This window comes from Lepeophtheirus salmonis, chromosome 7, assembly GCF_016086655.4.
Source record: "Lepeophtheirus salmonis chromosome 7, UVic_Lsal_1.4, whole genome shotgun sequence".
In the NCBI taxonomy this organism is placed as follows: Eukaryota; Metazoa; Arthropoda; class Copepoda; order Siphonostomatoida; family Caligidae; genus Lepeophtheirus; species Lepeophtheirus salmonis.
The window spans coordinates 2,109,820-2,131,320 of record NC_052137.2 but is presented as its reverse complement, the minus strand read 5'-3'; the positions used below and the strand labels follow the sequence as shown (position 1 = coordinate 2,131,320).

The 21,501-nt window shown below is 30.8% G+C and overlaps 1 non-coding gene across 1 annotated transcript; it reads left to right on the top strand.

Annotated features, from left to right (window-relative positions):
• The first annotated feature begins 17,214 nt into the window (after positions 1–17,214).
• On the top strand, positions 17,215–17,286 carry TRNAW-CCA (transfer RNA tryptophan (anticodon CCA)). Its single transcript has one exon. It is a non-coding gene; the product is annotated as a tRNA-Trp (tRNA).
• The last annotated feature ends 4,215 nt before the right edge of the window (positions 17,287–21,501 follow it).

Below are 21,501 nucleotides of genomic sequence, written 5' to 3'. Positions count from 1 at the left end.
TTGTGGGACACATTCTAACTCCAGATTATTTGTGGATTAAAAGATAAGTTAAAGAGTATGGTCTCGATGGTGTACTTCCTCGATCGAACGGAATGAAAAAATCCTCATATCAACATTGGTAAACTCATCCTAATTCTTGGCTAAGTTTATTTATAATAGACTAGGTTTTTTTTTTTTTTTTAAATAACAGTTGGTCAAAAAAATTTCAAAAATTAAATTTTTGGATAAAAATTTCAAAAATTTATAGCTGCTCTCAAAAAATTTCAAATATTAAATTTTTTTTACAGAAAAATGTCAACAACCATTAACTATTCACAGGGAATGACATTTTTTGAAAAAAATTCAAAAATCTAGCTTAAAATACTAAATTTTTTATAAAAAAATTTCAAAAATCCACAGTTATTCACAAAAATTCAATTTTTTTAAACAATTACAAAAATCCATATTCTTAAAAAATTATTTTTTTTGGAAAAAAAATTCAAAAATTCACAATTGTTCACAAAAAATTTCAAATATTGAAATTTTTAGAAAAAAATTTCAAAACCAATAACTACTCACAGGAAATTAAATTTTTCGGAAAAAAATTCAAAAATTAAAATACTAAATATTTTGAAAAGTAATTTCAATTATCAAATTTTCTAATAAAAAGCGAAATTCCTTAATATGGGAGCCTGTCTAGCACCCCTACACCCCACCTCCCCGGACACGCCCCTATAGCTTTATACAAAAAAGTATTTGTTTTTATTTCCTTCCTCTCAGAAACAGATAATCTAATTAAACGTCAGGACAGCTAAGCTGGTCTCACCCAAATTAATATTCATCAGATTGTCAGAGTTACCACGTTCATTTTCGGTTTCTTATTTTTAGTATATCGGCAGTTTATTTTTTGTACCTACAACATTAATTATAACAAATATATACAACATTCAAAAATTTATTAAAAAAACTATACAAGTAATTAGTTTGCACCCAGTAAACATCCAATGATAGATCAACTTATATATAATGATGAAGGCAAAGAAGTTAATGCAAAAATAAAAATAGAAAAAAACTTTCTACAAAAGAATAACAAAAAGTAAATCAGAATTGATTTCTCTTTAATTTTTAATTCATTATTTTGATTAGTTTTTCGTTGAGAGAAAAAAGCAACAAGATGGATTTAATGGAATCTTCTAAAAAAAGAAATAATTAATTAATATTAAGGATTACTTCAAAGTATAAAGTTGAATTGGTAAATTATATATAAGGACAAATAAATATATTTTTTGTAAGTAAGTACGTATTAGTGTTGCAATTAGGTTCAAACCCGGTTTCAATATTTGTACCGATTTTTACCAAATTTATGAGTTGTACAAATATGATAACGTTATAAACAATTTATATATAGAATCAGTATACACATAATTTCTTCTAAGACCGGTCCATACCAAACATCTTTGAAGGACTGAATTACTTCCTTCCCCTAAAAATCATAAGGATCTTATAACGGTCTAGGATTTTCAGACCAAACCCACAACTCCAACCTACTAAGGGTTCATTATTTCATGATATATTAATTTAATTAAATATAGGTAGAGTTCACCAATAGAATAGTTCTAGACTCACTTTTAAATGAAACCCATCCAGATGGATTTTTTCTTAGTGTCCGGAACAGACAGAACTTATTTTACGTCAGTAAGTCCAAAAGATTGGACAGGAGGAAGGGCTCTGTCAAAAAGGTAAAACTGTACCTGGATGAGTTAAAATAAAACAGCCCAGCCAATCCCCTTGAGTCCAGGAGGGGTCATGCAAGAGATCTCGGGGATTTCACACCAGACTGTCAAGAGACCTATCAAAAAAGTGGGTGGAAAGTGCCTTGTGAGGGCGGAGTCGCCACTTTTGACACCAGCAATAAATGGAACACCCATTTCCTCCGTTGCAAGACTCTTTTGAGCTATTTTTCACTCTTTTTTTCTTTTCTTTTTTGACACTTCCCCCCTCCCTACAGCCCTGATGCAAACTCACTCGACTACATCTTTCGGAGGCATGTCGAGGAGAAGGCCGTTAGTGTGCGTCATCCAAACATAGAGGCCCTAAAAATCCACTGCCAGCCAGCACTGGGACGCCATGACAAAGGACTATATCCGTAGCAGGTGCCAGGCTGTCCTCCGCTGGAAACCATCCTTGCCACTAAGAGCGACTACTTTAACGAATGTACTCTTTATAACTTCTTTTTTTCATTAATTAATATGTCGTTGTTGTCTTAACTTCTCCTTTTGAATGATGAATTCCCGCCTTTCTGTGGTGTAAATTGATTTAAAAATTCAAAATCATATAAAAATATATGTATTTATATATTTATGATATTTTCCCTGCACGAATGCTTTTTTAAATGAAGAAGGTTCTCCTTTTTTTAAAGTAGTAATTCATTTTCTCTGCCCAAAATTATATAACAGGCAGGTGATATTAACAAGGGTCTTAATTCAGTAGTACCAAAGGTCTCACTCCTGCCTTCTCCTCGTGTTTTTCTAAATTGAAAGCCTAGGAGTTATTTTTTGGATATTCATTAAGTTATTGTTTTACTCAAATATTAAACATTTTGAGTAGCTCAATATCAGAACGGCGTGAAAAAATATGTGATAATAATTTTCAAAAAAGATTTTTCAATCTTGAAAAAAAATTAGATATATTTTACTTTTATGGAGAAAGTGGTGGATTTTACCCTTCATAGTAGTTATTGACAGATGCCCCAGGAATAGCCCTGCCTGGTTTGTGCAGTTTTCACTCTTCACCAATGCTATAAAGCCAAGTGGCGAAATGCGTATCAGTATAATAATAAACACGTACATAGCTTTTTCATTGATGTCATAAATTATATGATAATTCAAGGAAACTCTCTCTTGGGGACTCATAATTGGTATTTTTACTACAAGAAAGAGACAAATTTCCAATGAGTCTTGATAAAACTTTATCAAATGACTGTAAGAACAAAATATACTTAACACCTGTTTTGAATAATGATGGACGCCAATGATAAACATAACAATATGTACTGAAATTGCTACAAAATGGTTAGATTTGTACAATTAATATTTTTCCGATTGATTAGGGGGGGAGGAGAGAGATATAGATAGAAAAAAGTAGGAAATGGTATATAATAAAATAAAAATTCATATATCGGCAGAGTTTTATAAGGAGGGAAATATGGACAACTCACCTCCATAAAAAAAGAAATTTTACTCTTGATGGATCCCGTTTAAAACTGGCTATATTAATGACGTTTTCTCAAATCGATGTTAAAATTTTTATAGAGTAAAATAGCAAGATTTTTTTTTTTTTTTTTTTTTGGGGGCCTTGTTTTTTGGTTTGTTTTTTTTAAATTAGACTTCAAATTTAAAAATTTTTGAACAAAAATTTCAAATATGAAATTTTTCGAAAAAAATTTCACAATCTATAGCTATTCTCAAAAATTTCAAATATTAAACTTTTTGGAATAAATTTCAAATATTAAACTTTTTGGAAAAAATTTTAAATATTAAATTTTTAAGAAATTTAAATCAAAAATTGTAAAATTAAATTTCAGATATATAATTTTCTTATAAAAATTAATATTCATTAATTTGGGGGAAAGTCCCTGTCTAGGGTTTGGTTTGGTTTTATAGATCCTTGTTATTCCATATGTGATTTTAATGGATGAAAATATATCCCAAGTCTTAGGGGTATAAATTAGTGATGCAAATCAGGTGTAAAAAAAATAACCCGAAAATCAACATGGTAACCTTACAATGGGAGGATTGTTTTGTATGAAATCAGATACAATCAGTTGTGATTAGAGAGGAGGAGAAGAAGGAAATAAAAAAGGGCATTGGCGATAATAACTCCGATGTCGATCCCAATCCTACTCTGAATCCTCCAAGGAATTACAATTATAACTTTGGAAGTTCAGTGCTCAGGAGTTAAATAATAATAACAACAGCTGTGGAAAAGAAAATGCATTCTTCAAATTACCAATACAAAAAAAAACAACGAGCCGGCTAAAAAATACACATGACTTACATTACTAGGTAGTAATGAAAATCGGTAATCGGAAGAATGAATTTTCTTTTCGTAGTAGTTGTCCTTATTATTTAATTCCTGAGCAGTGAACATCCGTTCGGAAATAGATTGAGTTATATTCAAACCCTGATTGAACATTCGTGTGTCCTCATAAAAGACGGAGCGTACCCCTGATGATTTGTTGCGGAGTTATGATTGTTAGCCCTTGTTGGACTCAAAGTAGAATTGGGGATCTACTTCTGAATAATTCCAGCAAATATCCTTGTTTATATCTTTTTCTCTTTCCTCCCTTGTCACAGATGATTGTAGCTGATAAAAAAAATGTCATGTATATTATTCATGCTCTTCCCCAAAACATTTTTTTCAAATTGACAGGCTTACCATGTTCATTTTTTGGTTTCTTTTTTTAACATGCTCATTCCACACCGGATTTTTGTCACTATCATTGGTTATCTGATACTCGGGTTCCCTCATTTTATTGGAGTTATCATGGCTTTAGGGAGAGGTGGTTATCCAGTCGATGTGCAGTAATAAAAATATATAATAAAACTAGACATTAGAGGTATATTTTTTTATAAACATAAAAGCTTTAGTCCTTCATTGGTTTGTCTCATTTTGACATCGAAATAGTTCATTATTTTCCTTGATATGTATTAAATAAAATTAAGGGTATTCCTGTTTATAAAACTTGTTTGTTTAGGCCCCCAAAATGAAAAATATCAACTATGCTTAACCAATATTTTTCCAAATTATTTTTTCTCTCACTATTCTATAAATAAATATCTAATATTAATTAATTCAGGCTTTTAATTCAATTCATAAGATGAATTTCACAAAGAAAGGGTGCAATCTTTTGTTATTAAAGTTTACTACAATCAAAATTGTATATCGGAAATACAGTACATTAAAAACTTTTTTCATATTTTGGTACATTTCTTAACATAATAGCATCATATTTTCCTAAAAAACTCATTTCCAACCTCCACTTATACAAGGAAGCTAAAAGTAAATAGAATTGATTTTTTTAGAATAGTTGGAATGAATTAGCTATTTTATCCAATTTATGCAAAACTGTGCATATTTGTAAATTTCCTTGCAAAATATATGTACCTATACTATATAACAAACTAATTGTTAAAGCTCAATAAAATTACTTTTTGGCATTCATCAATGATTTTATTTTTTTTCTATTCATTTAAAAAAATATGTTATCATTTACCTGTCCCATTTGATGTGCCAGGCAAGTACATTCCTAGTAAGTTTTAATTCATTTTATTTTCAATCCCTCAAATAAAATCTTGGTAAAATGTATTACCATTTTAAAAAGTGATATTTAGAGACATCATACGGATCCATATCTTTAAACTAGTTTGTTGTCTCTATGTAACACTGTAGAGGGATGTCTGGACAGTTGGCACTGGTGCATATGATTTATGAGCAACCCTGCCTTATGCTGTTGATGGAGTCTTTAATTATGAGTTGGAATGGAATCCGTGGATATTATTACTAATTGGCACTTTGGGAGGTAGGAATAAATCCCCTGATTGTTATTCACTTACAACATGGAAATGAAATTACAAGGAATTAAAAGACTGGAATATATTTACCGGTCAGGGTCCTATTTACACAATGGCAGAGATTTTAGAATCGATTCAAATGTAAGCAAAGTTGCAAGATACAATTGAGGTAACGTCATTTATTGTAACTCCAAGGGTGTCCACAGAATTATTGTTTTTGGAGGGGGAGGATTGTTTTTTGGGATTTTATTGAAAAAGTTCATAATCCAGAAAAAAAATTCAAAAAGACTTTAAATATAAAATCTTCGGAAAAAAAATTGCAAAAATGTAATTTCAAATATTAATTTTTCGAGAGAAAAAAGGAAAAAAATCCACAGTTATTAACACAAAATTAAATTTTTTGGGAAAAATATTAAAAAAATTCATAGTTGCTTAAAAAAAGTGCATTTTTAAAGGGAAAAAAAAGTTGAAAAATTATATTATGAACATAAAATTTTTGAAAAGTCATTGTGAGAAAAATTTCATAAATTAATTGAAAAAAAATGGAAAACAATTTGAAGAATTAAATTTCAAATATTACATTTTCTACTAAAAAGCAGACATTCCTTAATTTTGGGAGCCCTACAGCCCCTCAGCCCACCCCCTAAGGACCCCTGATCTTGCAACCTTTTCTTCAATAAGAAGCATTAAAAGGCCAAAAATCAGTTGGTAAAAGTGAGTCAAATAATCTCAACAATAATTTTGCACAGCTTAATAAGAGAATCGTTCAACCAATCTTGTAATGTCTCCCCCTACACAAAAATAGGACTTTAAAATAGAGTATATAATCACGAAAGTCCTATTCTTTATCCAGCAAGAAGTAAAGACTCTTCCATGTCTAAAAAAAACTTCTCCAAAGATCCCGCAGAGTACTTGAGAGTTTCGATGAGGATAGAACGTTTATTTTTGGAGTAACGATGCTAATGTGGGAGACCAAAATGACACATCTAATCTTTTTTCGTTTTTTGACATACTGAAAATGCTTAATATTTACAAACTTACTTATCTCTGTGAGCAGATATGCTGTTTCTCAATGTTACCATATTTGTTATGACATTCTATCTGCCGGGTATTTGTACACTCACCTCAATTTAGCCAATATTCGCATCCGTAAGAATAGTAAAACAACTTAAAGACAAATATATATTAAACACTTAAAACTGAGACCAATGATCTATTATTAAACTCATAAAATCTTCATTAAATCACTTCTTCACTTTTCTCTAAAATATGTATCCCCTAGCTTAAGAAAGTACAATAATAATCATTAATTAGAATATATGACTTTATTTGTTCATTTAACTTAACATTTCCATTAAAGTATTTTTTTTAAATAGTTTTAATCTACGATAAAAATGTGAATACAAAATATTAGATTTCATTTTGGCAATAGTTTTTCAGTTGATAGTTAATTAATGATTCTAACTATTGTTTTCCTTATTTTATCATTTTAAAATAAAGCAAAGTTATCAAGATGTTGAGAAATGTACTTCACATTTCAGAAAAGTAAATAGAAAAGCAGTAAACAGATGTGCAAATTGTTTAGAATGTTACATAGGACAATGGATTGGGTATTATTATTATTCTGAAGTCTAAACATGGCAAATGTTTCGATAATAATATATATTAATCAAGCAAAGGTTGTTTGTCTGTGCGGGAATCATTTTTGAGTATGGGTTTGATATCTTGGATCTCTGGAACTACTTGAAAAGTTAGAAATATCAAAGCAGCAACGAGCGAGTATAACTAAAGCTCATTGCGTAATAATAACAACACAAAAAATAATATTATTTAGAATATTAATAAATTATATTTGATTAGAGTAATTGTTTGTGGCAATGATGGCTTCCAGGTGACGGTGGAAGGCCAGGCACCCGTCCTCTGTCTTAACATTCCAGTGCTGGCTGACAGTGGCTTTAATGGCCTCGGTGTTTGGATGATGAACACTGGAGGTCTTCCCTCGATATGCACTCAAAATGTGTAGTCGAGGGGTTTGATATCTGTGCCAAAAGTATCAAAAATGATCACAAAAGCACTCAAAATACTCATTCAAAAGATTTTTGGAACGGAGAAGATGGGTTTCTTTGATTGTTGATGTCAAAAGTGACCATCCATTCTAACAAGGTCTTTCCACGCACTTTTTTGATAGGTGTCTGTACATTTTGTTGTGAAACCCTGACATCTCTTGCATGGGCCCTCATGGACTTGAGGGGATATGCATGGGTTGTTTTCTTTAACTCCTCCAGGTCTAATTTGGCCTTTTTGACTGAGCCATTTTTCCTATCCAACGTTTCGGACTTGCTGATAGCGTAGCCGGTGGTCCTGGAGACGCCCAACTACTTGGAGTGCGCGAATGGAAATTTGTCGAGCACCTTTTCTGAATGAAAATTTCAAAAATCAAATTTCAAATATTAAATTTGCGAAAAAATAATTTCAAAAGCCTACAACTTTCACAAAAAAAAAGTTTGAAAAAAATTTCAACAAATATTTCAAAAAAAAAAATCAAATATTAAATTTTCAAATAAAAAGTAAAAATACGTTAATATGGGGAGGGCTACATATTTAAACTTGGACATAATTATGGTCATTTCAAATTAAATTTCAAAAATCCACCTTTATTCATAAAAATTATATTTTTTTGAAAAAAATTCAAAATGTTGAATATAAAATTTCCAAAATCCATAGTTATTCATTAAAAATTATTAAAAAAATCTGAAATCTATAGCTACTTACAAAAAATTACATTTTTGAATAAAAATTTCTTATATAAAATTTTGAAGAAAAATTTCTAAAGGCAATTTTGAAATATTGAATTTGCAGAAAATAATTTCATAAAACTACAACTATTCACAAAAAAAAAAAAAATTTTTAATTCAACAAATTAATTTTTTACAAAAAAAAATTTCTTATATTAAATTTTTCGACTAAAAAGCAAAAATACCTTAATATGGGGAGGGCTACAACCCCTCCAGCCTACCCCCCTGAGTTATATTTAAAATTGGACATAATTATGGTCACGTGCATACTTAAATGGGTTGGGCAGAAAATGTGGAACCTTGATTCTCCTGGGCTTCATGTTCTCTGTCAAAAGGTGGTTTTGGTCCTCGTGTATGAGGATAATTCCAAGTTTCCCTTAACGGCACTCCTGATGTTCCTAGACACCAAAGAGAAGTGGTAGATGAGGCGAATCATGGATTTGGTGGGATCCTCCTTGATTTTCTTCTCCAAGATGGACAGGACCTCCGAGTCCCTCTTTAAATTGTTCTGTCCACTTCCTGATTCACCTTTGCCACCTTGAAAACCAGGCTCCTGAAGCACTCGCAATGTCCATATTCCTCGCCTCGTCAACTTCAGCATCGAGGAGATCTGAGATGTTCTCCCTTTCGGCTTCTTGCTCGTGAACCAGAACGTAAAACAATAACCTCTAAACCTTCCTATATTAATGATAAAATAAACAGTCGACGTTTACCTCTAAAGTTTTATATTGCTAAGATAACCATTTTTTAATTGAAGTTACTAAAGTAGGTAAATACCCCAGGGTAGTATTCGCATTAGGCTTTGAAGGAATGTAAGTGTAGGTTAAATTATTTTTATACTAGTCAAAAGTTATTTAGCTTGAAATGATTAAATATACAAGTTATACACTCAGTTCAAAAAGCAAACCTATTTGAATTCAAATCATAGTATGAATATATTTTTACGTCTTAATATATACTAACCTTCATACGTCAAACATATTAATATTATATACGTATATATATTTATGAGTTTTTGGAGATTCACAGGAGATATATAGTAAGCACTCATATGAATAACTTTTCTTCCCAAAATGAAGAAAATATATTACTCAACATAAAATTATAATCATATTATATATTATTATAACAATGTATTAATTAACTTTGCAGGAAATGAGATTTGGGGTTTATCTAGTCCATTCCTCTCTCTCTCTCTTCCTATGTATGTGTGTATTAGGGTGAGCCTCATTATATTTTTTTTAAGTTCTTGAAATCCTCTCCACTTTTACGACCAATCTTATCATCAATTGATTTAAACAAATATATATGGCGAAGCCCTTGATAAAAAAATATATTAAGATGACGACATCACGAGAGTGAAGGAAGTGTTTCTATATGGGGAAGGGATTAAAGACATTCCCTTGAACACGCTGCACTCATTTCAGGAAATGTCCCAGCATTCAGTCTTTGTGGGTCTTGTAAGCTAGCTCACAGTGAAGATCTCCTCCTCGGTCCTAAGAATATAAACGTACGTACAACAATTGAGGAATTTTAGAAGCACCTTCACCCGGATTAGCCTTTTGGAATTTGTGGCCTTGCTGAGAAGCTGCCTCTTTTGTAGACGATGCAGCTTCGGCCTCAGGTCCTCCCTGACCACTATATACTTGGTTTCTCGAGACACGCCAGCCTCATGAGCTATACTTCCCACGGAGCACTTCTTTTTGCTGTTGATCTTCTACCTCGTTGCTTTGATCAACTTGGATGTCTTCATGGACCTGGGGCAACTACTCTGGTCTGTTTACTGTGTCTTACAACAGGAGAAACAACAGGTGTATTGCAGATTGCTAAACTAAAAATAAAAGACAATCTACAAGTCAAAGCCTAGAAAAAACTGATTGGGTATCGGCCAGGGATCCGAATCTTCCTATGGCTTTTAAGGTGGAAGTTTGATTGATTATGAACTGGACTTTTTGGCCAAACTTTTCAGTGTCGTTTTGTTTTGTTTTTCGTATTATTTTTTTTAATTTTTACCCTTGTCAGAATTGTGTTGGGATTGTATTTTATTAAGTTAGAATGTTTGTTTTTTGTCAGAATTCTAAAAAAAGTTATGAATTTAGAAGTGTTTGCCCTAGTTTTGAAGAAATGTGGGGTAGCTGAGGGCTCAAAGTTTGATTTTTATTTTATTTACGTAAAACATGGGCTGAAAAGTCCCGCTTTAACAAAGAAAACATGTTTTGTTTTCCGTCAAAATTGGCTTTTGAAAATTATAATTTTTTTTTTTTGTAATTACTATTCGCTTTAATACGAGTTGTCTCCATAAGACTGTTCAAACCATTTTTTAAATTGAACAGTATTTTTCCCATCAAGAAGCATTCTACAATTAAAACACGAAAATATTTCGTATCTATTCCTTTGGAAAGAAGAAAAGAAGTGTGACACTTAGGCCAATCACTCACAAGCTATCGAACAAATTGTCATGAAATTTTGACAGTTGTCTTTTGAAGATTCGTACTAACTATAAATGAAGTAAATTCACCCTAGTGTGTATTAAATCATCCAGTAGATATTGTAAGATCTATTATATTTATAACTGTCATATTCATAACTTAATTAGAGGCATAAATATCTTTCTCCTTCTTTCTTTTCTCCCCTGAGGGCATCCTTTGTTACTTGTGTAAGATATTTTTTGGTTAATTTAATTCCCTTGTATCCATGAGGTTTGATGAATGAGAACGCAAAAGCAAGCCATGTATCACTCATTAATTAATGAGTTATCATCCAAGATGCTGATGCATAATTATTAATTATACGTTAGAGGTTATTATTTGGGATGTAAATGTGAGCTCCAATGAAATATTGTTGTAGCTTGCAAGATTCATTTTTGATGGTTCTTCTCCTTACCTTGTACTATATTTGGCTTTTTATTCGTATGGTATACAGGAAAGCCCCACATAACGCGGTTTCAAACCAAAGGCGGCTACATGATTATATTTTGGGGTGCATGGTTTTTTAAATAAATTAAATACTTTTTCTGTTTTCAATTTCAAAAAATTAAATTTTTGATCCGTCCCAGGATTTGTTGAAATTATCTCTTTAAAAAAAAAAAAGGAATCTTCCTTGTTTCCATAAATAAATAAAAATTTCAGTTTCTTCATTAAATTTTTTTCTTCGGAGTAAATATATATTTTTTTTTTTTTTTCACGACCAAAAATTATTAAAACTATATAAATAGGTTAGCAAGAATTTTTGTAGAAATGATTAGTTCGTGCATTCTATGCCCAAATGCCTCCACAGGGGGGGGGATGACTGGAGGGGTTGTATCCCCTAATTTCAAATATTATATTTTTTTTTTTGGAAAAAATAATACATTTCCAATATTGTCGTGTAAAATTTTTTCATCCTGAACAAATAAACTTAATTAAAAAATCCTTAGCTTTTGGGGGGCTACTGCCCCTCCATCCCACCCCTTTCAGACGCCCCTGTGAAAATCCCAATGAAATGGCTAGATTTTTAGAATTATGCTATTTTGAATAATATATTACCAAGGTTGAGTCTTTATCGGTCTAGCGGTTCAAGTGGTTCCGGCTTTTGAACCACTAGAGCCGGAACCGAGACTGCAACATATTGTTTATCGATCTCCGTTCTTGTGATTTTGTTCCTACTCAGAATGTATAAAGAAAATACAATGTATGTTATAATAAATAAATTAGCTAAAATCAATAAGTCAATTTTAAGAGGTTCCTTTTGTAGCGTTTTCCAATGATTTTTTACAATTGTATCGGAAATTCAAATAGCTACGGGCTTCTTGTGGATCTGTAAAAGTGGTTTTAGGCACCAGACGGTGTCAATAAAAGAGGGAATGGTGGGGTAGATTATGGATCCAGATCCACTACTAATCTTGACGGGCCCCTATAATATGATAACTATAATATTTCTTTATTCAGGGTTAACTTTTTCTAGCAACTCCTTTTGTTTTTAAATACCTGTTACCAAACTGAGCCAGTATAAAAAAGAATCGAGACCAAAGATTGAAACCGAGACTGATAAAGCTGTACATAGACCGGAACCGTTGAAATGAAAGAACCAAGACCGATAGAACCGCTGAACTTGAACCGGACACAACCTTGAATATTACTTATTTGAGTAATAAGTTACACTATAAATATTTTTTGTAGGTATATCTCTATTATGGCTATAAGAATAACAATAAATGCTACAATCAATTCAATGAGTTTCTTACATTCACGAATAATTTGGTGGATATTTATTGTTAATTAATATGCAGATTTGGTAGCATTACATTAAGACATTTTTTGGTCCTTTATCCTCCTAATAAAGCTATAAAATATAGTGTTATTTTTGAACAATAAAAAAATAATTAAATATGAATTATAACATTGCATCGTTGAGTATACAATCTTAACTTTTTCTTCGCTTACACTTTCAAAACTATTTATTATCTACCCTTCATAATTTAGTATTTGCACAAATAGTAAAACATAGCAGTGCAGTTTCTATTTAAATTTTCAACTTTCACATTATATAAATATACGATCCCTTTTTTTTTTTTTTTTTTTTTTACTTTTTAAAATAATATGCAGAATCCTTTTTGTGAATGACTTAAAATATTGACATTTTTTAACACAAATATCGTGTCTCACTACTCACAATACTCAGTGGAGCAATCTCCACTTATGTCTATCACTATCTACGCAACCTCTGAAGCTCGCCTTCTCAGTTATTTATTTAAAGGATATTGTTTATTACCGTTGTGATACTTAGGACTTTTAAAAATGCCATTAACTACATATGTGTGACTCTTAAAAAGTAAAGGAATTAGATCCTGAACAGCAGCAAGTCTTCAGGAGTCCTTATTTCTTCCTTATATCATAAGTATTTACTCCATTGTATGCAGACTTTTTTAGATCGCCCTCTTTGAGGATATAGAAGTATATGAAAAGATTGCTAATAATCAGAGTCTTGATGAATAGTTTTGAATATGGTGAAATTAGAAAGCCTTTTAATAATGATGATGAGGTATTGAAGGAGGAGGAATGATAAATAAATCTCATCACACATCAGTCTTATTTTATAGGAGTCAGCAAATTCATTTCGTATAATTTTTTTTTCTTCAAACCCATGATTCATCAGGATATTTTAGTTGAATAATAATTTAAAATGTAAAATAGGAAAGAAGATTAGAAAGGAATATTATTACCACATCGTACTGAATACTTAAATATTCACAATCATCATGAAAAGAGTAAGTGAGGGAGAGAGATGTGCTTAAATCGAGTGGGGAAATCAGCAAGCAATCAGAGTCCTACTTCAAACTACACGTTGTAGTCATTCAATTTAACCAATTAAAACAAGTTATTTAATGAGTTTAGTTTGAAAAGGAAAAATCCTTCTAATTTTTAATTGTTTTTACGTTAAAAGACTTCATTTGAGGTGTATATAATACTCTTCATACACAAAAGAGTATTTTGTTCTAGTAGGTTCAGCTGCAATATTGATATGAGTTGAGTTTATTTAATTTATTTTTTTAACAGAAATTTATCGAGGTTGAGTGTTGATTTTTTAGAGTCCCGTGATAATTTATAAAAAGAAAATAAATTAGTTCAAATATAAATAATAGTGTTGAGACTCGGTCTACCACCAAAAAATAATTTCAGTTCGGTCATATGTGATTTTTTCTAGACAGATTTTTCGGCTCAGACCATGGACGGATTTTTTTCTTTCTCACATTGTACACTGATTTGATTCGGTCTCAATTGATGTACCGATTTTTGTAGGTCTCATATATTATGAGAGACCATTTTGTTCTAGATGAACCGTCATTAATTTTTTCAAAAAAAAATGTCAAAAGTGAACAATACATTCTAGAACAAATACTGTATACATATAAGAGACGGCGAAATCCGAGCTATCTCTGTTTAAACTTCGTATAACGTCATTGTACTCGAAAAACTTATGATGTCATGTTATAAATAATTTATCTTTAAAATCGGGGACCAAACTAGACCAAATTTTTCCCCATGAACCGATCTAGATCGAAATTTTCTTTTGAACAGGTCGACACCGAACTTTTAAAAATATAATGGTCTCAAACCATTATTAGATTCCCAGACCGAACCCCAACACTAATAAATAGGTAAACAATGGAGTTTATAAACTCCATTTAATTACTTCATCAACCTGTTATATCGACTTTCTTCAATAAAACTGAAGACAATTCCATATAACAGCTGAACTAGGCCTACCTTTTAAAAACAAAAAACTTTATATATACATACACTCGTAAGTAATTTAATCTGCCGAAAGAAATCATTCACTATGTAGGTTTCATTTGTCTTCCCTCTCTTTTCTAGAAGGAAAACTGTTTTAACACCTAATATCTTAGCAACTGGAAATGTGAATCGACACAAAACCTCGTAGGGTAAAAATACGTTATTCTCTGAGTTATGAGTTTTAAAAGAGTGGCTCGGGTGTTCTGATTTATTGATGATATGGATGGATCTTTTTGACAGAACATTAAGATATATGGATCTAGGATAACTGATCCAAAACATTTTTTCTGATGGACAATTTGCTGAACTGACATTTTGCTAAAGGACTATTTTGGAAATTTGTCCGAAAATTGATATATGTGATTGTATATTTTAATCCACTTTAAAATGATATAATCATATACATATATATGTATTGCTCATATGTTATATAATATAAATAAATGAATATTTCTTCATTAATTACATTCATTAAGTATCATTATATAATTATTGTAGTACTTTAAATAAATTTAATTATAATGTACACGAAAGCAACTCAAATGAAAGAAGTACTAACTACTTCTCTGTTATCAATTAATTATCTTTGTACATGATGGATTATTCATATTGGTAAGTAAGAACATTGATTTCCACTTTGTTATCTAAGTGTTGAGTGTTTTAAACAGGAATACATAATGTGTCAGAAGACCTATTTATATTATCACCGTTTTAAATTGAATTAAAATATACAAATATATGATTTCCCCCAAACGGTCCATCGATGAAATGTCAGTTCGGAAAAGAGCATTCGGCTAATTGCACATCGGCAAAAAAAATTGGTCCCCAGTCCCCTCAAGCTGCAAATATTGCTCTAATGAACAAATATATTTTAGTCAAAAAAATGAAAGAACTTTTTCACACTAGCTTCCAGTAACAAAATATATCATCACGCAGTGATCCTGAAAATTCAATTCTGCATCTACGCCATGAAGGCATCCCCTTCCATGCTTGACAGGGGAGTGATGAATATATAAAGAAACTATAATATGTTTCTTCCTTTATCTGTGATAAATTTTGTAATAATATCAGAATTTCCATAAAATTTGTGGATATTACTATTGAATTTATATAAACTATAAGATAAAATGTGTATATAATAAGAATGTTTTATTGTACATATATGTATATCAATTCTCAATTTGTAAAATATAACTTTATTTGTCTGTGGTCAATTAATGAAATAAAATAAATAAATAAAAACTATATTAGCATTTTAAATACAATTAAGCATAGGCTTGGAATATCTATTTTGTTCTGATTATGAAAAAAGAAAATATTTTTTAAGATTTATATTTATTTATTTATATTTATCGATAAACACAATTATTTATGACGTAATGTAAGCAAATTTTGTGGGTAGGGAAATATAGATTTTTTAATGGGAGCCTTTCATAAAGCCCAGTGAATATACTAATTAATTGTAGCAATAGTTTAGGTTCTTTATTTGATTTAAGAGACTTATATTGCTCCTAGTACTCTTAATAATAAAACCTATCTAATTATTATTCTTATATTATGACAATCTATTGTGGCTACTTTCAGAGTGTAATTTGCAACGCATCCAAAGGGTTAATATGAATTACTTTTTGATAGAAATTGATGATAATTTGTTGTCTAAGAATACAAATGTAATCCACATTCTATTTTGATGAAAATAATTCTAACTGGTTTTTGTGTTGGCAACTAAAGTTGACAATTGTCATTAATGGGTTAAGTATCTTCAAAATATAGGCAAGGGACATGTAACGTTTTGAGTTGAGAAAGGACAAAATTAATTACATAAAAAGGTGTCTATGCATGTCATTCAATTGGGCTTTGTTATTCTGTGGGTGCCAAAAAAAGGATTTGTAGTTTTAACTTTTACATAAATATTCACATTGTTTTTTTTCTAGGGTCCTTTATGGGTAAATATAGCCTCCTTTCTTAATAAATTGTATTCATTTTAATTTTAGAAAGGAATGTTTACTATTCTTTTTTTATGAGATTTTTTCAAAAAAGATCAAGCTTTCTTTTATATGTACTTTTCTAAGCCTTGTCAATATTTAATTTGATGACTTTTATTCATAAACTATTGTTGTCAGGAAAAATGTTACGTCAGTGGAAAATGTTGGATTATTTACGTTTTACTTTGAAAGCAGATTTACGTTTATTAATAATATGTACATGTAAGTGTCAATTCTAACCAAATATTCAGATCAATTTAAAAAAATAACATTCTTCAGTCAAGAATTTAGAAAGGTTGAATTTGTATGTTCCATGCCTCCGTTGCACAATAGTAGTGTGTCTGACTCGAAATGCGTGTTTGAATCACGTAAGAGTCAAATAATTTATTTTAATTGTTTTTAATCTTTATTTTTATATCTTTAATATCACTATCATTACTTCATATATGAAACTGATATCAAATCTTAAAAGATATGTTGTATCTACGAAAAATGTCGATTGAGTTTTCGCTTCTAAACTGGATTAATTAAAAAATTATGCAAGAGTTTAGAAAACTTTAATTTGAATAAAATTATTTTGTTTAAAATACAATTCCTCACTATCAAGTATGACTCCGTGGCGCAACGGTAGCGCGTCTGACTCCAGATCAGAAGGCTGCGTGTTCGAATCACGTCGGGGTCAATAATTTTTTTTTGATGAATCCTTAAATGAGGTTAAATAATCTCCATCCTGGTTGACCATTCAAATTAACAAACCTCCAATTTTGGTTTTTGAAGCTAATTACTTCATATATGAAACAAATGGACAAACTCAAAAGGGATTTCAGTATAGGCTAAGAACTCAATTACCATTTTACTGTCAAAATACAAAGACTCCTAGAAGAAAAAAACTAGAGACAGAAAAAAATCTGCAGACAGCTGCATTCTCATTAACATGTTTTATTCTTGTGAGGTTAGATTTTACTGATGGAATTCTGTATTTTTATTGTTGGATCTTGGAAACTCGTATATTGTTATTCTTAGCCACAAATACATGAGAAGATTACACGTGCGAAGACTGGAAAGCTTAGGCGATTCATCTATCATCATTTCACCTTGAAATGAGGATGAGATTCTTCTTCATAGTCCTCCTACAAAAGAGGGATTCAATAAGTCAAATTTAACTCCCAATTCCCAGCCATGAAACACAATTCATTTATTGGGAAGTGGATTCCATTAAAGAGTGAGGACCCTCATATCTTCATACGGTAGGGTTATAGGCAAAACTCTCCATAGTCTCCCTCATTCAGTCATTTATTTTGTAGAGACATCGACAGGATTTGGGATCCCCATCTAAGTTTTCATACGACTTGATTAACAACCAAATTGGAAACACATTTCAGGTATGAATTTATTTTTGAGCAATATCTACACAGATGCCGTCGGAATTATATCGGGGAAGAGGAATAACTCTCAGCCTCTAACCACACCATTTAAAAATATCACGTTAAGAAGGACTCGACTCCTACTCCACTGCAAATCGGAAACTCATATCCATGAATTAATCCCTAAACACTAGGATGGCCAGAAATGTGTTATACCTTGAATGGCCAAGGTGTCAAAAATGATACTTAGCTTATTACATGTGAATAAAAGTCTGATTTTTTTTTTTATAAGATAATCTATAAATATATATAAAAAACAATAAAATATAATTATAGTTATTTACATATAAGTATATTCATTGGCATTGTTTGCAAACGACATAATATGTAATTTTTCTTACTACTGAACACTTATCAAAAGTAACTATTCTATATTTTCAACAAGGTAAAAGAATTGTTTTTACATCTATTGACTTACAATTGCAGGGAAGGTCATCGAAATCATTGAGAGTTTGGCCTGAGGCAAAGATAAATTTGTGGGCCCTCCCCTTTTTTTTAATTTGAGTTTTTAAAGAAATTTAGACTTTTTTTAAAATAATTTTTTAGAAAATAAGATAAGAGCCACTTTTATAGTTTTCAAAGTACCTTTTAAAAAAATAATATTTTCTCAAACTACGTTTTGTAATAAATGGTGTTTATATTTTATCAAAGGACTTTTTCTAAAAAAGGTTATGATTGTCTATTTTTAAAGTACTAATAAAGTTTGACTCCGTGGCGCAATGATAGCGCGTCTGACTCCTGATCAAAAGGCTGCAAGTTCGAATCACGTCGGGGTCATAGATGAATATTGCATTGCTTTTGATTTTAATATTTTCTTGATGTTTGATAAATCTAAAAACGAGATTGGATTATCTCTCACAAATAGTTGACCATTCAGATTTACATTGATCCTAGTTATGGATGCATCTTTTTGTTAAATATTTTGATGTTATCTTGATTATTGATAGCTCTGTAATTGACATTGAGAATCTCCGACATGGTTGACCCTTCAAATAAGGGTGAGTTTCAATTTTGTTTAAGTTTTTATCATGGAAAAAATGTTTTAATGGTGTTTGGTAATCTCCACTAAGTCATAGTGGAGATCATAGTCTATTATTGAATACTCAAATAAACATACATTCCGGTTATGAAAATATATTTTTGTAAAAGTTTTGAAGTTCATTACTTCCAGTATACACATAAAAACAATATTCAAAAATAATTTTGAAATACCAGACATGGAACCATGTCACCTTGAGCTTTTCACAAGTGATAATTTGATGCCTTTTTTTTAGAAAAGAGCATTTTTACTTTCATACAAAAGAACCTTTTTTTAGAAAAAAATATTACTCTAGTCTCAAATCAATTACTCGTTGAAACCATGTTTAGAGTGGTGGAGGACATAGTATAGCACCACTTAGAAGTAAAACTCACCCAACTGGATTCGTTTGTCGTCATTTGACAGAAAAAAGGCCGAAACCCCTAAATATTAATATTGTTGAATTAGGTTTTTTTTTGTATACATCTCATTAATATGTGTCTTTATTTTGTTGTTCATAAATTAAAAAACAATTTAATGAACAGTTATATGGGAGTTTTTTTAACTTATTTCGTAAGCATATCGAACGAATGAGAATATACCAATAATATACACACTATAATGGAGTTAAATTATTAAATAAAAATATATCAATTCATTAGTAAAGTGTATCTTTTTTACAGTAATTTTTTGTATTTTTTATATTGTTATATTATATATTAAAAAAATTGTGTTTTGAAAATTTTCCTTTTTTTATGATTTCAATACATAAAATTATTTATAAAGAGTGATTCAAAACGAGCGGTTTTTTCCAGTAGGGATTTTTTGACAGGCGCGCGCGAGTTCTGTTAAATTCATACGTCATTTTTACTCGGTATTGTTTTACAATTCTTCATGGAAAGATATACGCCACAAAAACATGTACAAATTGTTCAATTGTACAATGAAAATCAGCGTTCTGTAAAAGAAGTTTTTCGCAAATTACGCCCAACTCATAGTCCACATAATCGACCTTCAGAATCCACAATTCGCAGAATAATCGAAAAATTTGAAGGGGCAGCAACTTGCTGGGATGTCCCGTTGTCTGGTAGGCCACGTACAGCTCGCAGCATAGAAAATGTTACCGTCAACAGCGAACGTTATCGCGCCATGGTAACAGACTTTTTGGTACCTCAAATTGAAGCACATGGTCTCCACGATATTAGGTTCCAACAAGCGGTGCCACTTGCCACACAGCGCGCGTAACAATGGACTTATTGGGACATCATTTTGGTGAGCAATTAATTTCACGTTTTGGCCCGGTGAATTTGCCACCAAGATCGTGTGATATCACACCTTTGGACTTTTTTCTTTGGGGATACGTAAAAGCAAAAGTCTATGTGAATAAACCAGCGACGATTGAAGCATTGGAAGCAAATATTGAGCGAGTTATTCGTGAGACTCTGGTCACAATGCTCGAACGCTTAGTCGAAAATTGGCGCGAAAGAATGAACCATTTAAAGGACAGTTGAGGCCAACATATGAAGGGGATTATTTTCTAGATATAATTGTAAGGATTGTTTTTTCGGTTCATAATAAAGTTTTGAGCATAATATAAAATTTTATGTATTTTATTTCTACAATCCAAAAATCGCTCGTTTTGAATCACCCACAAAAAAAACTCAATTAGGGTAGGTTGATACATCCTTAATGAAGAGTATAATTATTTTTTTTAAAACTTGTTCATATTTGTGCACATTTCCGAAATAACCATTTTGCTTGGGAGTGTCCTGCAAGCTTTAACATGTTCTACTCCTCCAGCCAATCAATGTATGCTACGTCACATTGCAAGCAATGACAGATCAGTGATTCATTATTGTGATTACTTGCTATACCTTCTTTATAATTTATCCAAGCGTGTAATTATAAATAATATATAAATCTCACAATTATAGAAATTAAGCTTCCTAGACTTCTCTTATTGAGTATGTATAGTAAAGAAATATGGCATTAATATCAATAATTTACAATCTATACTATTTAATTAAATATTAAATCTAATAATATAGATATCAATTTGATTATTGACAACAATAGAAAATAAAACTTAAATCAATTACTGTCATTGGTATAAACTGGGAGTAAAATGAGTATAGCCGTCACTATGACAGAATGGAAACATGTAAGAGTGAAGGGTTGAATGGAAATGTAATTTTAACAATTATTTGAAACCCTGGAGGCCACGGTAATTGTACAGATAATTATATAAAGAGAAATGGTCATCCCACTTTGCAATGGGATGATTTGTTAATTAAGTCCAAAAGAAGATGAAAATTATTTAGCTATGACTCCTCCCCGTTCTGTCAAAAATAACCCTACTAAAAAAAGATTTTGCCTTCATAATGAAGCAGTCTATTGCATCTCCAACAAGATCAACAAAAATTAGACAAATAATGACATTTGATTCTCCAATTAC